Source organism: Schistocerca nitens, chromosome 12 (assembly GCF_023898315.1).
Source record: "Schistocerca nitens isolate TAMUIC-IGC-003100 chromosome 12, iqSchNite1.1, whole genome shotgun sequence".
Classification (NCBI taxonomy): domain Eukaryota; kingdom Metazoa; phylum Arthropoda; class Insecta; order Orthoptera; family Acrididae; genus Schistocerca; species Schistocerca nitens.
The window spans coordinates 98558117-98571929 of record NC_064625.1 but is presented as its reverse complement, the minus strand read 5'-3'; the positions used below and the strand labels follow the sequence as shown (position 1 = coordinate 98571929).

Below are 13813 nucleotides of genomic sequence, written 5' to 3'. Positions count from 1 at the left end.
GCTGCAGAGTGAAAATCTCATTCTGGAAACATCCGCCAGGCTGTGGCTAAGCCATGTCTCCGCTATATCCTTTCTTCCAGGAGTGCTGGTTCTGCAAGGTTCGCGCCGGCCGAAGTGGCCGTGCGGTTAAAGACGCTGCAGTCTGGAACCGCAAGACCGCTACGGTCGCGGGTTCGAATCCTGCCTCGGGCATGGATGTTTGTGATGTCCTTCGGTTAGTTAGGTTTAACTAGTTCTAAGTTCTAGGGGACTAATGACCTCAGCAGTTGAGTCCCATAGTGCTCAGAGCCATTCCTTTTGCAAGGTTCGCAGGAGAGCTTCTGTAAAGTCTGGAAGGTAGGAGACGAGGTACTGGCAGAAGTAAAGCTGTGAGGACGGGGCGCGTGTCGTGCTTGGGTAGCTCAGATGGTAGAGCACTTGTCCGCGAAAGGCAAAGGTCCCGAGTACGAGTCTCGGTCCGGCACACAGTTTTAATCTGCCAGGAAGTTTCATATCAGCGCACACTTCGCTGCAGAGTGAAAATCTCATTCTGGCTGTATTTTTCGTTACAAGATGTGCAATTTTTCTGCGTGGTAGTCGTCATAGAAACATTTAAAACATAGCGTCAATTCCTATTGCACTGTGAAAAACGTAACGCAGATGATGAATAAAGTGAAAGAACGGTTTATAAGTAAAATGAAATTCAAGCAAAATGAGGACTTTATTTATGAATGCAATAACCTGGACGAAAAAAAAAAAGAGAGCCGGCCGCGGTGGCCGTGCGGTTCTAGGTGTTGCAGTCCGGAACCGCGGGACTGCTACGGTCGTAGGTTCGAATCCTGCCTCGGGCATGGAGGTGTGTGATGTGCTTAGGTTAGTTAGGTTTAAGTAGTTCTAAGTTCTAGGGGACTGATGACCTAAGATGTTAAATTCCATAGTGCTCAGAGCCATTTGAACCATTTTTTGAAAAAAAAAATGGATAATAAAAACAAAGGAAATTGTATCGAAATTAATAAAATTTAATTAAAAACACATGAACGGAGATTTCAAGTAGATAAAGAATGACAGGAAGAAAAATAAGTGCAAATGGAGTTGATGTTATGATTAAAGTGATGTAACAAAGGAATGGAAATTAAAAAATTACTTTTAAATCAATTAATTGAAAAAATGACGATCGAAGTCAGTTCTATGAAAGTTTAAAAATAAAAACATTAATAGACCTAATGAGATTTTGACCCATATCCTCCGACAAGTGAAGACCTTGTCCTATCCATTACGCCACGCAACCAGTCTACCTTTTTTAACACTATAGAGCGTCATGCAGAGTTCCGAAATTATTTTTCGTGTATTCCTCGCAGGGTGAATGGCTGCAGCACATGATACCTGGGATCGTAACCTACATAACCGTATATACGGTTTCACCACTGGGAACCTCTCCTTGACGGTAGTGTGGACAATTCAACGTACAGCAAACGCTAGTTCACTCCTGTCATCCCTATAGTTATGTATATAAGAGGTGTGATCAAAAAGTAAGGGGAATTTTTTAATTTCGCTGGCTTTATACATCCACTTTCTAAACTTCTTTTTATCTCGTTGGTACACATGTTCCTGAGGTATGTTTACATTTTCAGTTGTTTTGAATATTTAATATACTGTTGATAGCCAAAAAGGTTATACGTGTTTTCGAAAGCTCGGAGAATTTTTACTTTCGAAAAAGCGTGATCATAGAATTTGCATTAAGTAATGCTTTAAAAATGGGACGAAGTGGAGCACCGCATTCAAAACGTTGACAGTGGCTTTTGGCGAATCTACTACGAGTAAGTTGAGAGTTTACGAGTCATATAAACGTTTCAAAGACTGTCGAGAAGAAGTTTTTGTATCCCGCCTGGGAGGCGGCGCGTGAGTAAGGAACAGGAACAAGAAAAGGCATTAATCTCTCGGTACTGCAGTTACAGTGAAGGCACCTTTACTAGCGGATAACATATGCAAAAAATGGCTCTGAGCACTATGGGACTTAACATCGATGGTCATCAGTCCCCTAGAACTCAGAACTACTTAAACCTAACTAACCTAAGGACAGCACACAACACCCAGCCATCACGAGGCAGAGAAAATCCCTGACTCCGCCGGGAATCGAACCCGGGAACCCGGGCGTGGGAAGCGAGAACGCTACCGCACGACCACGAGATGCGGGCGATAACATATGCAAACATATTACATAACTCGTAAGGTGGTGCGAAGTTGAAGCGAAGTGTCCTGGCTGGCTGCACCTGACGAAATGGACTGAATCTGTAGCGGAGCTCGTAGAGCTGCACAGCACCAGCTAGTTGGCGCTGCCGTCGGTGTCTCGTGGTAGAGCCAACCTTTGAAACTATGCCGCGGCATTGTAGATACCACAGAAGTTTAATATGACGACCGTCTTTGACGCCTTAGCAGATCAATTACTGACGACAATGTGGAAGAAGTAATGAAAATGGTTTTGAAAAGTGGCCAGACCACCATCAGAGAGGTTGCTGATGATGCTGGCATATCCTCTGGCTCATGCCAAGCAACATTTTTGGATGTTTGGTCCATAAAACGTGTACTCGTTGCTCCGGAACGGTTGAATTTCGAACAAAAACATCGCGTAGATATCGTCCAGGAATAGCTTAATGAAGTCGACAACAATCGGGAACTTCTACTGAAGGTTATAACAGGTGTCGAAACATAGATATACGGGTATGACGAGCGAGGTGATGCAGTGGTTAACACTGGACTCGCACTCGGGAGGACGACATTTCAAACCCGCGTCCGGCCAACCTGATTCAGGTTTTCCATGATTTCCCTAAATCGTTTCAAGCAAATGCCGGGATGGTTTGGAAGGGCATGGTCGACTTCCTTCCCCATTCTTGTTTTATCTGATGGAACAGATGAACTCGCTGTTTTCCTGCCCCCCCCCCCCCCGGCGGAAATTAATCAACGGGTGACATCGAATCCAAGGCCCAGTCGTCTCGATAGAAACTGCATAAAGAGCCATGGCAGGAAAAAAAAATATGCGACAAGTTCGATCACATGTGAAGGTCCATCTCATTGTTTTTTTCGATGACAATGGGATAGTGCAACACGAGATCCTGCATTATTTTCGTACGGTCCATAAGGACTACTACACGGAAGTTAGGCGCCGTTCGCGTGCGGCAGTTCGACGGAAACGGCAAAATTGTGGCGAAACCACTCGTGAGAATTGCTCCAGCTCACACCTCACGGTATGTTCGTGTTGTGGATTTTTTTTGTTTTTTGTGCAGAAAACTTATGTTGCCTCAGCCACTGTATTCGCCGGACACTGCCTCCTGCGACTTCCTTCCGTTCCCGAGGGTGAAGAGAACCATGAAAGGAGGCCGTTTTGCCACCACGTATGAGATAAAAACGGAATCGCTCACGGAGCTCAACGCATTAATGACACTTGAGTAGCAGACTTACTTCAAAGATTGGAATAAGTGTTGGCGCAAGGGGTGGATGATTTGAGGGGGACAAAGTCTACATCTATATCCATACTCCGCAAGCCACCTGACGGTGTGTGGCGGAGGGTACCTTGAGTACATCGGTTCTCCCTTCTATTGCAGTCTCGTGTTGTTCGTGGAAAGAAAGATTGTCGGTATGCCCCTGTGTCGGCTCTAATCTCTCTGATTTTATCCTAATGGTCTCTTCGCGAGATATACGTCGGAGGGAGCAATATACTGCTTGACTCTTCGGTGAAGGTATGTTCTCGAAACTTTAACAAAAGCCCGTACCGAGCTACTGAGCGTCTCTCCTGTAGAGTCTTCCACTGGAGGTTATCTATCATCTCCGTAACGCTTTCGCGATTACTAAATAAACCTGTAACGAAGCGCGCTGCTCCCCGTTGGAGGCATATAGGTAGTCATTTTTCCCCCGTTCTGTTTGGGAGTGGAACAGGGAGAGAAGATTCTAGTTGTGGTACGAGGTACCCTCCGCCACGCACCGTATGGTGGATTGCGGAGTATGTACGTAGATGTAGATCTCTATCTCGTCTATCAACCCTACCTGGTACGGATCCCACACTGGTGAGCAGTATTCAAGCAGTGGGCGAACAATTGTACTGTAACCTATTTCCTTTGTTTTCTGATTGCATTTCCTTAGGATTCTTCCAATGAATCTCAATCTGGCATCTGCTTTATCGACGATCAACTTTTATGATCATTCCATTTTAAATCACTCCTAATGCCTAGTCCCAGATAATTTATGGAATTAACTGCTTCCAGTTGCTGACCTGCTATATTGTAGCTAAATGATAAATGATCTTTCTTTTTATATATTCGCAGCACATTACACTTGTCTACATTGAGATTCAATTGCCATTCCCCGCACCATGCGTCAATCCGTTGCAGATCCTCCTGCATTTCAGTACAATTATCCATTCTTACAACCTCCCGATATACTACAGCATCATCCGCAAAAAGCCCCAGTGAACTTCCGATGTTATCCACAAGGTCATTCATATATACTGTGAATAGCATCGGTCCTACGACACTCCCTTGCAGCACGCCTGAAATCACTTTTACTTCGGAAGACTTCTCTCGATTGAGAATGACATGCTGCGCTCTGTTATCTAGGAAGTCTTCAATCCAATCACACAATTGGTCTGATAGTCAATTTGCTCTTACTTTGTTCATTAAACGACTGTGGGAACTGTATCGAACGCCTTGCGGAAGTCAAGAAACATGGCATCTACCTGGGAACCCGTGTCTATGGCCCTCTGAGTCTCGTGGACGAATAGCGCGAGCTGGATTTCACACGATCGTCTCTTTCGAAACCCATACTGATTCCTACAGGGTAGAGTTCTAGTCTCCAGAAAAGTCATTATAGTCGAACATAATACGTGTTCCACATTCCCGTTACTTTCAGATGACGCTTCGTACAGGCTTTCTTTACCACGGGCAGTATTCCAATGTTACTTTGAACGTCCAGTATTGAGTTAAGCTACGTGACATTGACGTTCCGCCTAGTTTGAAACAATGCCGTTTTGCGGTAGCGGTGACGTTCAGTATGGGTCGACCTTTATTCCGACGGCAGGGAGGCGTCCGCAGACAAGGGCTGACGTATCGCGTTCGGAAATCGGCCGACACGTCGCCTATTGTCTAGCCTCCGGCGATTGTTCTGCCCCCCTGATTAAGGCTGGCAGCCGGAGACGAGAATCGGATACGTAGATGACGCGCTTTCTGCCGACACGTATCGGATTTTAGCGCGCGGAATGCTCCACTGTGGGACAACACGGGGTGAAATGAATGAGGCGGAAAACAGCTTTCGCTGCGGCCCGTTTTATTATGGCACATGGACGGAACAATGAACGTGCGATTCTACGCCCACCGCATTACGTCATTAATAGTCAATTAGGTTCAAAATGTTTCAAACGGCTCTGAGCACTATGGGACTTAACATCTGAGGTCATAAGTCCCCTATAACTTAGAACTTCTTAAACCTAACTAAGCTAAGGACATCACACACATTCATGCCCTAGGCAGGATTCGAACCTGCGACCGTAGCGGTCGCGCGGTTCCAGACTGATGCGCCTAGAAGCGGTCGGCTACTGCGGCCGGCAGTCCATCAGGTATGCGAGAAATAAAACTGTTATTGTAATAAGATGTACACAGAATATCATACAAAAGTTGATAACAATTGCAGAAATGGATACATTACATTAAATGTATTCGCAGTTGCGAATAACAACACCCATCAGCTACATCTATCTACATCTACGTGATTACTCTGCTACTCACAATAAAGTGCCTGGCAGAGGATTCGATGAACCAACTTCAAGTTCCACTCTCGAACGGCACGCGGGAAAAAGGATCACTTAATTTTTTTCTGTGTGAGTCCTGATTCCTCTTATTTTATCGTGATGATCATTTCTTCCTATGTAAATGGGTAGCACGGAATGTTTTCGCAATCTGAGGAGAAAACTGGTGATTGAAATTTCATGAGAAGATCCCGTCGCAACGAAAAACGCCTTTGTTTTAATGATTGCCACTCCAATTCACATACCATGTCTGTGACACTATCTCCCTTATTTCGCGATAATACAAAACGAGCTGCCCTTCTTTGTACTTTTTCAATGTTATCCGTCAGTCCCACCTGATGCGGATCCCACACTGCACAGCAATACTCCCGAATAGGGCGGACAAGAGTGGTGTAAGCAGTCTCTTTAGTACGCCTGTTGCACCTTGTAAGTGTTCTGCCAATGAATCGCAGTCTTTGGTTTCCTCTACCCACAACACTAGCTATGTGATCGTTCCAATTTAGGGTATTTGTAATTGTAATCACTAAGTATGTAGTTGAATTTACAGCATTCAGATTTGTGTGACTTATCGCGTAATCGAAATTTAGCTGATTTCTTTTAGTACTCATGTGAATAACTTCACCATTTTCCTTTTTCAGGGTCAATTGCCACTTTTCACACCATACAGATATCTTATCTAAATCATTTTGCAAGTCGTTTTGGTCATCTGATGACTTCACAAGACGGTAAATGACACCGTCATCTGCAAACAACCGAAGACAGCTACTCATGTTGTCTCCTATGTCGCTAATATAGATCAGGAACAATAGAGGGCCTATAATAATTCCTTGGGGAACGCCGGATATTATTTCTGTTATACTCGATGACTTTCCGTCTATTACTACGAAGTGTGACCTTTGTGACAGGAAATCACGAATCCAGTCGCACAACTGAGGCGATACTCCGTAGGCACGCAGTTTGATTAGAAGACGCTTGTGAGGAACGGTGTGTGAAGCCTTCTGCAAATCTAAAAATATGGAATCAATTGACATCCCCTGTCGATAGCACTCATTACTGTATAAGGAAATGACAATGAAAACTGTGCCGGACCGGGACTCGAACCAGGATTTCCCGCTTTACACAGCGGCCGCCTTAACCACTTTGGCTATCCGTCCATGACTCACGAGCAGATCTAAACTTCCAGATGTCCACTGCCACGCCTCACAGTCTGTACGATACACATGTTAAGTAATTTAAGTACAGGTAGGGTCCTTCTGGATTCAAAGTCGCTGTCTGACATCGGCGGTTAAGTACGATATTGCGGTGCCTGTGTTACGAATAAAAACGTCTGTAGTCGCCGCAGTGCCTGTTCCTTCCGACATACGTGCATGTTTGAAGGAACACTGCATAGTTCAAATGGCGGCTCTGAGCACTATGGGACTTAACTTCTGAGGTCATCAGTCCCATAGAACTTAGAACTACTTAATCCTAACTAACCTAAGGACGTCATACACATCCATGCCCGAGGCAGGATTCGAACCTGCGACCGCAGCAGTCACGCGGTACCGGACTGCAGCGCCTAGAACCGCTCGGCCACCGGGGCCGGCCCACTGCGTTGTTGTTCTAAACAACACAGCCGTTGTAATATCGTACATTACATAAAGTTTTATTTTTGCTCGCACTACAGTCTACAAGTAGTCTGCAATATCTGACACACACACACACACACACACACACACACACACACACACACACACACACACCTCGACATGTCTGGGTCTGTATGCCAGTACACTTTAAAAGCAAGTCGCTGTCGGAGCTTTGAAAGAGTCTCCTGCTAGATGGTGCATATCGATACTTCCACACCATCTCTATATCTACACTACTGGCCATTAAAATTGCTACACCAAGAAGAAATGCAGATGATAAACGGGTATTCATTGGACAAATATATTATACTAGAACTGACATTTTCACGCAGTTTGGGTGCATAGATCCTGAGAAATCAGTACCCAGAACAACCACCTCTCGCCGTAATAACGGTCTTCATACGCCTGGGCATTGAGTCAAATAGAGCTTGGATGGCGTGTACAGGTACAGCTGCCCAAGCAGCTTCAACACGATACCACAGTTCATCGAGAGTAGTGACTGGCGTATTGTGACGAGCCAGATGTTTTCAATTGGTGAGAGATCTGGAGAATGTGCCGGCCAGCGAAGCAGTCTAACATTTTCTGTATCCAGAAAGGCCCGTACATGACCTGCAACATGCGGTCGTGCATTATCCTGCTGAAATTTAGGGTTTCGCAGGGATCGAATGAAGAGTAGGGCCACGGGTCGTAACACATCTGAAATGTAACGTCCATTGTTCAAAGTGCCGTCAATGAGAACAAGAGGTTACCGAGACGTGTAACCAATGGCACCCCATACCATCACGCCGGGTGATACGCCAGTATCGCGATGACGAATACACGCTTCCAATGTACGTTCACCACGATGTCGCCAAACACGGATGTGACCGTCATGATGCTGTACACAGAACTTTGATTCATCCAAAAAAATGACGTTGTGCCATTCGTGCACCCACGTTCGTCGTTGAGTACACCATCGCAGGCGCTCCTGTCTGTGATGCAGCGTTAAGGGTGCCCCCCGGCCACGGTCTCCGAGCTGATAGTCCGTGCTGCTGCAAACGTCGTCGAACTGTTCGTGCAGATGTTTGTTCTCTTGCAAACGTCCCCATCTGTTGACTCAGGGATCGAGACGTGGCTGCACGATCCATTACAGCCATGCGGATAAGATGCCTGTCATCTCGACTGCTGGTGATACGAGGCCGTTGGGATCCAGTACGGCGTTCCGTATTACCCTCCTGAACCCACCGATTCCATATTCTGCTAACAGTCATTGGATCTCGACCAACGCGAGCAGCAGTGTCGCGATACGATAAACCGCAATCGCGATAGGCTACAATCTGACCTTTATCCAAGTCGGAAACGTGATGGTACGCATTTCTCCTCCTTACACGAGGCATCACAACCACGTTTCACCAGGCAACGCCGGTCAACTGCTGTTTGTGTATGAGAAATCGGTTGGAAACTTTCCTCATGTCAGCACGTTGTAGGTGTCGCCACCGGCGCCAACCTCGTGTGGATGCTCTGAAAAGCTAATCATTTGCATATCACAGCATCTTCTTCCTGTCGGTTAAAATTCGCGTCTGTAGCAAGTCATCTTCGTGGTGTAGCAATTTTAATCGCCAGTAGTGTACATCGATACTCTGCATATCACACGTAAGTGCATGGCAGAGGATTCATCGAACCTCATTCACGATAATTTTCTATTATTTCACACAGCGCGCGGTAAAAAAAAAGGAACAGCTCTATCTCCCTGTGCGAGCACTGACGAATGTTTCTCCCTACGTAGGTAGGCGTCAACAAAATATTTTCGCATTCGGAGGGAATCATGTCCTAGTTCATGAATCACGGGCAACGTATGAGTGGCCAAGTTAAGTGGTCCCGACAGTCGGGATACCAGTTACTTTGGAATAAGGCTGGGCATCTCGGACATATTCTGAGGCGTGGTCACCTTTGTGCTCATACGGCAAAGACTACCAAATCCACCGGTTAGTCCCTCAACCGTTAGGGGTAAAACTCAATGGGACTCGGGGCAAGTAAGGCTAGCAACCTGCTTCCCTGGTACTTTAAATATGATGCTGGCAACAATCAGAGCAAAATACCTCGGACCTTTGGAGGTGACGGAGTCCCACCTCTAACTGACAAACCAGGGACTCCTAAGATATGACTTGGCAAACGAATGTTAATGAGATGGGGAGCTATTAACATCAATGGGGGCTACTCTGGGAGGAAGGCAGAGTTGGCAGAGGCTGCAAGTAAGATGGGGCTGGACGTTTTAGCTGTTAGTGACATTCGGGTAAGGGGTGAGAAAGAAGAGGAAGTGGGAGAATACAACGTCTACCTGTCAGGAGTCAAAGCAGGAATAGCACAATGGGGTGTAGGGCTTTACAGCAGGAAAGAAATGGAACCCAGCGTAGTTGCAATAAGGTACGTAAACGAACGACTGATGTGGATAGATTTGACAGTGTCTAGCAAGAAAATTAGGATTGTGTCAGTATATTCGCATTGTGAAGGGTCAGATCAAGATAAGATGGATAGTTTTTATGACGCACTCAGTGACGTAGTTGTTAGAGTAAAGGACAAGGACAGTGTTCTGCTCATGGGTGATTTTAATGCCAGGATTGGAACAGAAGGGTATGAAAAGGTTATGGGTAAATTTGGAGAGGATATGGAGGCTAACAGGAACGGGAAACAACTCTTGGATTTCTGTGCCAGTATGGGCTTATTAATCACAAACTTCTTTTTTAAACATAAGAACATCCACCGGTATACTTGGGAAGGCAGGGGAACCAGATCTGTCATTGACTATATAATAACATATCAGGAATTCAGGAAGGCTGTGAGGAACACACGTGTATTCAGGGGATTCTTTGATGACACTGATCACTATTTAATCTGCAGTGAAATTGGTATTGTGAGGCCTAAAGTGCAGCAGGTCAGGTCCATATGTAGGAGGATAAGAGTGGAGAAACTTCAGGATAAGGAAATCAGGCACAAGTACATAACAGTGATCTCAGAAAGGTACCAGTTAGTTGAATGTAGTCAATTACAGTCATTGCAAAAGGAATGGACAAGGTGCAGGGACACAGTACTAGAAGTGGCTAAAGAATGTCTTGGAACAGTAGTGTGTAAAGGTAGGATGAATCAAACATCTTGGTGGAATGACACAGTCAAGGCAGCCTGTAAAAGGAAAAAGAAGGCGTATCAAAAATGGCTACATAATAGAACTCAGGTAGACAGAGAAAGTTATGTTGAAGAAAGAAACAAAGCTAAACAGATAATTGCAGCATCCAAGAAGAAATCTTGGGAATACTTTGGAAACAGGTTGGAGACTTTGGGTCAAGCTGCTGGAAAACCATTCTGGAGTGTAATTAGCAGTCTTCGAAAGGGAGGTAAGAAGGAAATGACAAGTATTTTGGACAGGTCAGGAAAACTGCTGGTGAATACTGTGAATTGCTTGGCCAGATGAAGGGAATATTTTGAAGAGTTGCTCAATGTAGGTGAAAATACGATCAGTAATGTTTCAGATTTCGAGGTACAATGGGATAGGAATGATGATGGAAATAGGATCACATTTGAGGAAGTGGAGAAAATGGTCAATAGATTGCAGTGCAATAAAGCAGCTGGGGTGGATGAAATTAAGTCGGAACTCATCAAATACAGTGGAATGTCAGGTCTTAAATCGCTACACAGGATAATTGAAATGGCCTGGGAGTCGGGACAGGTTCCATCAGACTGGACAAAAGCAGTAATCACACCAATCTTTAAACATGGAAACAGAAAAGATTGTAATAACTACTGAGGTATTTCTTTAATCAGCGTTGTGGGTAAAATCTTCGCAGGTATTGTTGAAAGGAAAGTGCTAGTATTAGTTGAGGACCAATAGGATGAAAATTAGTCTGAGTTTAGGCCTCTTAGAGGTTGTCAGGACCAGATCTTTAGCTTACGGCAAATAATGGAGAAGTGCTAGGAGTGGAACAGGGAACTGTATCTAAGCTTTATAGATCTAGAAAAGGCATATGACCGGGTTCCTAGGAGGACGTTATTGTCTGTTCTACGAGATTATGGAATAGGAGGCAAACTTTTGCAAGCAATTAAAGGTCTTTACATGGTTAGTCAGGCAGCAGTTAGAGTTGACGGTAAATTGAGTTCATGGTTGAGAGTAGTTTCAGGGGTAAGACAAGGCTGCAACCTGTCTCCACTGTTGTTCATATTATTTATGGATCATATGTTGAAAACAGTAGACTGGCTGGGTGAGATTAAGATATGTGAACACAAAATAAGCAGTCTTGCATATGCGGATGACTTAGTTGCGATGGCAGATTCGATTGAAAGTTTGCAAAAGAGCTAGATCAGAGATGTAAGGACTATGGTATGAAGATTAGCATCTCCAAAACGAAAGTAATGTCAGTGGGAAAGAGATATAAACGGATTGAGTGCCAAATAGGAGGAACAAAGTTAGAACAGGTGGACGGTTTCAAGTACTTAGGATGCATATTCTCACAGGACGGCAACATAGTGAAAGAACTGGAAGCGAGGTGTAGCAAAGCTAATGCAGTGAGCGCTCAGCTACGATATACTCTCCTCTGCAAGAAGGAAGTCAGTACCGAGACTGTTATCTGTGCACCGTTCAATCTTTCGACCAACTTTGTTGTATGGGAGCGAAAGCTGGGTGGATTCAGGTTATCTTATCAATAAGGTTGAGGTTACGGATATGAAAGTAGCTAGGATGATTGCAGGTACTAGTAGATGGGAACAATGGCAGGAGGGTGTCCACAATGAGGAAATCAAAGAAAAACTGGGAATGAACTCTATTGATGTAGCAGTCAGGGCGAACAGGCTTAGATGGTGGGGTCATGTTACACGCATGGGAGAAGCAAGGTTACCCAGGAGACTCATGGGTTCAGCAGTAGAGGGTAGGAGGAGTCGGGGTAGACCAAGGAGAAGGTACCTGGATTCGGTTAAGAATGATTTTGAAGTAATAGGCTTAACATCAGAAGGGGCACCAATCTTAGCACTGAATAGGGGATCATGGAGGAATTTTATAAGGGGGACTATGCTCCAGACTGAACGCTGAAAGGCATAATCAGTCTTAAATGATGATGATGATGATGATGATGATGATGATTCGGAGGGGGAACTTGGTTCAAAATGGTTGAAATGGCTCTGAGCACTATGGGACATAACATCTGAGGTCATCAGAACTTAGAACAATTTAAACCTAAGTAACTTACGGACATAACACAGATCCATGCCCGAGAGAGGATTCGAATCTGCGACCGTAGCAGTAGCGCGGTTCCGGACTGAAGTGCCTAGAACCGCTCGGCAACCCGCGGCCGGCGAGGAAGTTGGTGACAAACTTCATGAGAAGATTGCGCCTCAACGAAAAATGCCTTTGTTTCAATGATGTTCACCCTAAATCCTGTATCATGTCACCGACACTCACTCTCGTACTTCGCGAGAATTCAAAACGTGCTGCTCTTCTGTGAACTTTCTCTGTGTACTCCGTCAGTCCTACCTGGTAAGGATCACACACCGCGCAGAGTACTCCAAAAGAGGACGGACAAGCGTAGTGTAGGCAGTCTCTTTAGTAGATCTCTCACATATTCAACGTGTTCTGCTAATAAATCGCTGTCTTCGGTTTGCCTTCCCCACAAATTTTTCTGCGTGTTCTTTTCAGTTAACTTTGTTCGTAACTGTAATTCCTAGATATTTAGGTGAATATACGGCTTTTAGATTAGACTGCTTTATCGTGTAACCGATGTTTGACGCGTTCCTTTTAGCACTCGTGTGGATGAAGTCACTTTTCGTTATTTAGGGTGAACTGCCACTTTTCGTACCATTCCGATATTTCTTCTAAATCGTTTTGCAGTTTCTTTTGATCTTCTGATGACTTTATTAGTCGATAAACGACAGCGTCATCTGCAAACAACAGAAGACGGCTGCTCAGATTGTCTCCCAAATCGTTTATATACCGGGTGATCAAAAAGTCAGTATAAATTTGAAAACTGAATAAATCACGGAATAATATAGATAGAGAGGTACAAATTGACACACATGCTCGGAATGACATGGGGTTTTATTAGAACCAAAAAAAAAACTTAAGTTCAAAAATGTCCGACAGATGGTGCTTCATCTGATCAGAATAGCAATAATTAGCATAACAAAGTAAGACAAAGCAAAGATGATGTTCTTTACAGGAAATTATCAATATGTCCACCATCATTCCTCAACAATAGCTGTAGTCGAGGAATAATGTTGTGAACAGCACTGTAAAGCATGTCCGGAGTTATGGTGAGGCATTGGCGTCGGATGTTGTCTTTCAGCATCCCTAGAGATGTCGGTCGATCACGATACACTTGCGACTTCAGGTAACCCCAAAGCCAATAATAGCACGGACTGAGGTCTGGGCACGTGGGAGGCCAAGCATGACGAAAGT

At 44.8% G+C, this 13813-nt stretch overlaps 1 protein-coding gene across 2 annotated transcripts in view; it reads right to left on the bottom strand.

Annotated features, from left to right (window-relative positions):
• Nucleotides 1-13813, bottom strand: part of LOC126214855 (myc box-dependent-interacting protein 1) — a 468728-nt gene that overhangs the window by 424627 nt on the left and 30288 nt on the right. The gene's annotated exons all lie outside the window — the stretch shown is intronic.